The sequence below is a fragment of the Macadamia integrifolia genome, unplaced genomic scaffold (genome assembly GCF_013358625.1).
Source record: "Macadamia integrifolia cultivar HAES 741 unplaced genomic scaffold, SCU_Mint_v3 scaffold3460, whole genome shotgun sequence".
Lineage (NCBI taxonomy): Eukaryota > Viridiplantae > Streptophyta > Magnoliopsida > Proteales > Proteaceae > Macadamia > Macadamia integrifolia.
This window is the reverse complement of record NW_024869520.1, coordinates 9,717-14,522: the sequence shown is the minus strand read 5'-3', so window position 1 is coordinate 14,522 and position 4,806 is coordinate 9,717. Positions and strand designations below refer to the sequence as shown.

The window sequence follows — 4,806 nt, the reverse complement described above, 5'->3', positions numbered from 1 at the left end:
TAATGGTGTTGAAGGCCTGCACACCAAAGTGACCGAGTTTATAAGGGACAAGGATTGTCCTGTCTGTGGTCCTGGAGTTCTTATTGAGCTGGATACTTCAATCACTCTACAAAAGGTCCTTATATCAGGATTCATGTCACTTTGATATAGTTTACGCAAGAGTTTGCCTTTTATTCAAGTTGTTTTATATGAGTCTCTTCTTGGCCAGAGTTTTATTTTTTTTGGTGGTCAGTCTAACCTTTTAAAAGCACTCTTTTGGCTTGATTTTATGAGCCTTTTACTTGTGGTTATACTGTAGTTGAAAGTTGATATTGCATCTGATTCTTTTAAGTGTTTAATTACCTATCTTGATGCGTATTTTTCAAACTACTGGTTGGACATAATTTTTTCCTTTATTTTCTATTGGAATTAGCTGTTCTGTCTAGTCTCTCCAAGCAAAGAAAGTCCTAGTAGGAATCAAATATTTGGCTTAGCTATTAATTTTTCGTCATTGTTATTTATCCTATTAGCTTGTATTTGTGCTTACCTTCAATGTATTTCGTGTGGAAACAGTTTATGGAACTTCTTGGAGAATACCCTAAGCTGCTTATTTCGAAACCAAGTATTTCATACCTAGGAGAGAATTTGTATATGCAAGCACCTCCTGTACTGGAAGAGATGACTCGGTCAAACTTGACCCAACCTCTGTTCAACCTCATGGGTAAAGTCCCAAAGGGAGTTGTCAATGTCAGCGGCGTGACCAAGAAGGATGACAAGAAAACATCATGCACGCGGAAACTACGAGTTGTGTTCAAGGGAATTGATGGAGTCACAGATATGGATATGGCTATTGGGGCTTGATATTCTTCAACACCTGATCTTAATTGAAATTTTACCCTAGTTATTTTTTGGTGAAGTTCCAGAGCATTAACTGCTGTGACAACCTTGGGAGGTGACTTGGGATTTCTTTTGTGTGTGTTGTTATAGTGTTTACAAGTTATTGTAAGGACAACATGTTGGTGCCTTCAGAAAGTTGGGAGAGGAAAATATTTTTGATATATTGAGAGATATATGGGGATCATTGTCTTTGGTAGAACCATGCCAACGTAACTTACTGCAATCATGTGACAGGAAGTGTTCATGTGCGTGCATTAGGGGTGAAACAGGGCCGGGTTTCTTAAAACCCTAATCCAACCCTAGGTCTTCAAAATTCAACTTAGGCCCAACTCAACCCTGTTGGGTTCATATCAACCCAACCCAGCCCTAATTGACCCTATCAGGGTCGGATTGGGTCGGGCTGGGTTGACCTTGGCTTCTACAATGGTTGGATTGGCCTTGATTGATATGTTTTTGCCATTTATATCTCATATATTAAAAGGTTATGGAAAAAAGAAATACCAATTAGAGCCCTAATTTCTATTATAAAAATGCAAGGTTAAATTTTGGGCCAGGTTGAGGCCTCTACTCTAACCCACCCTCAAGGTCAAAAAACTTGACCCAAGCCCTGTTTGGGCTCAGGATGGGTTCGGGTTGTTAGGGCCAAACTTTCACCCCTAGCCTGCATAGATTTAGTGTTTGCTCCATACTTCATTCAAAATAATTTGAAGAACTACATATGGGAGATATAAGATATTAACTAGGATTATAGCTCCGTTTGGGTAGAACAGTGAAGTGAAATAAATTTTTTTATTTGGGAAAGTTTGCTGAAATGAAAAGGAAAATATTAAAAAAAATGTCAGTCAGGACTTTGGTTTAAAGTCTAGAATCTGGAGAAGCTCTCAGTGAAGACTGGATTGGGCTATGAGAACTTTGTTGGAACTGGAAGTGCCATTGCCATGTTCTTGATATCTTCCTTAAAATGCTGGAATACTCAACACATTAGAATGTTTCTTGTTTTGTCACCCATGGCAAGATTCTTTCCAGTCCGCATTTGATGATTGGGCATCACTTGGGATGCATGCCCAAAATCTGCCAGCCGTCGAATGCATCCTGGAGAGGACCCTTGGTTACTAGATAGTACTAGAAAAACAAAACATGCAGAGTTTGGTCCGATGAAGTCACATACTCCATACTCCACAGAGAGTCTGAGGCTATGTTTGGAAGCTGAGGAAAAAAAATAAAAAACTTTAAGCAGAGAGATAGATGCGAAAATAAAAAATTTATTGTGTTATTAAGATTTTTGTCTTATTATATCTTTTGTATTATTTTTGTTATTTCTTGGCTTCCAAACAGAGCCTCAGAGTTCAACTCATTTTGGTGGTTAGTAGTAGTTATGAGTTGGTGGTTAATTCAGTAGTAGTTTCAGTTTTTTCAAATTAGACAGAAATAGTGTACTTGACTACTTTAGGCTTCAGCCATGAATGTAATACCAATACATGATTACCCAGAAATTAGAAAGATAAGTGTTGTTGGATTTTGAGAGAAAACATGCGACAGTTGTTGTAGGATCAAGAAGAATTTTTTTTCCGACAAAATCATTTGTAATAATATGTTAGCACAATCATCGATATTATTAAGGTTAGGTGGCCTGTGCTAACATGGGTTTCTAATTTTCAATGTTCATCAATTCCACTTTAGAATTTATATAGGCCCCACCAATATAAATGTGCTGTAACTAGAAAATCCTGCTGAAAGTCCATAAAATACATTATTTGGGGTCTACCAACCCAAAACTTTAAAGGCATTTGGTGGAGACAATTCGAGGCTCAAAATAATCAATGTAGGACTGTAACTCTATAATTCCTAATATCTACTATCTCAACACTCTCTCATTACATATAGACATGGTTTTAAGTATCTCTGATACCGATACGATATCTTTTGATACGTATCTTAAATTTAGTAGATTGATACGATACATTGAATTTTTTAAATCATTTTGTATCGATATATATCTTACAATACATACCGATATGCATCAATACACCACTAATACACATCGATACGATACGACATGCCTCGATACGACTCTATGAAAAATATAAAATTGAGGTAAATGTACGTTTCGGTATGTATTGGTACGTATCGGTGAGTATCGATATGTATCGATCAATACGTATCGGTATATATCAGCACGTATCGGTGAGTATCGATATATATATCGGTATGTATCGGTGAGTATAGATACGTATCGGCGCTACGGTCATATAATGGCCAATATGGGTAATTTTTCAGAAAAAAAAAATGATTTTTTAAAGGGTTTTTGTTCCAAAGTTGCTGTCAGCCATATTTCTCTCTAACTAAAGTGGAAATCAAGGTTGAGAACAAGAATTTTACATTTATGGGACAACTACAAACCTTGAATTCTTAGTACGATACCCTCAATTTAGTGTTTATGCATAGCTTTTTTTAACAAATTCTTTATGCAAAAGTGTTTAAAAAAATGTTTCCTATCCATTTATGTGTGTATCTTTGGCGTATCTTAGTGTATCTCAGATACGATATGATACCCTCCGATACGTATCTTAATTTTGACTGACCGATACAACGACCGATACCGATACTTTAATCCTTGCATATAGATATACAACTTAAGGAAGATAACAAATAGGCTCGACTCTCTGATATTGTGTTAAACTAAGTGGGTAAACCCACAAAATACCAATCAGGATATAACCCAAAACCTTAAGGCATTAAGTGAAGATAATCCAATGGGATATGAACACACATTCAAAGTTGCAAATAACGGATGTGAAACCATACCTCTATAACTCCCAACATCTCACCAGATCCATCAAGGATATGAACAACAACATGGTACTGTTTCTGAGGCTCTGACCACAACATCTGGTTGCAAGATCTCTTTGCCAGCCACTAGTGTTACTTCAGTTATCCCCTTTAGAATATCACTTGAGAGCAAGATTTATTTGATTATTAATCTTCCTCTCAGGTCTCATATTTGCAGGCCCTTAAGGTGCTTATGTCCTCCAGGTGCAGCCGTGGGGACCCTTTGCTCATCTGCAGATCTAACATATTCTCCTCCCCCCCCCCCCTCTCTCTCTCTCTCTCTCTCTCTAAGTAATATTCTACTCCAAGAAGTAAGGAAAACGTAGAAAGAAAAAACTGGTAGAATTTAGAGATAATCCATTTCTGGAAAAATAAGAGTTGGAAAACTATATAATAATGAGAAGTAGAGACTATTCAGTAGCTACTGGCCCTTAAAATGGATGCATCATAATGTGAAGCAAATGGGTTTTGGGCCATTTGGGTCCCCTAGCCAGCAAGCAAACCGTGTGGACCTCATGACACCCATAATTCACTATCGCTTTCTTTTCAAAGAATCTAAAAGCAGGGGAAGAGGGAGACCAAGTTCAAGTCGGTGAAGTGTAAAGAACATAGCAAGAACCGTGACCAAAGATGTTAATATGTGGATCCCCTACACACCTACCTGATTCTGACCCAGATCAGATCTTATCTAGTCCACTATTACAGTCAAATCTTGATCGATAAAGATCGAACAATGCAAATCTCACTGGTACACAAAGCTTGGAATACTACAGATACATATGAACCAAGTGATTTGAAGTATTGGGTACTGATAGAATCATAGGATAAAAGAAAAAAAGTTTGAGTAGACGTGGAGGGAACCAAACCATGTTCATTCTCTGTATTGTGGATAAATACAGAATTAAAAAGAAAAAAACAGAGGAGAAGAGATCCATTCTAAGTCTTTTCCTTGCACTGTCACTCATCCACAGCCATATGTGTTAGAGATATGAAGCCTATCTTGGATTAGATATGCTGGCTTAGTTTGTTGCCGGCAGCCTCTCATCCCTTCTCAACAGGATAATATCATAAATTCATAATACACTTCATGATTTTTGTAGG

The 4,806-nt window shown here is 37.3% G+C and overlaps 1 long non-coding RNA gene across 1 annotated transcript; it reads left to right on the top strand.

Annotated features, from left to right (window-relative positions):
- LOC122068153 lies at window positions 1-1,072 on the top strand. Its single transcript, XR_006136993.1, has 2 exons — window positions 1-115; window positions 553-1,072. It is a non-coding gene; the product is annotated as an uncharacterized LOC122068153 (long non-coding RNA).
- Window positions 1,073-4,806: the final 3,734 nt, after the last annotated feature.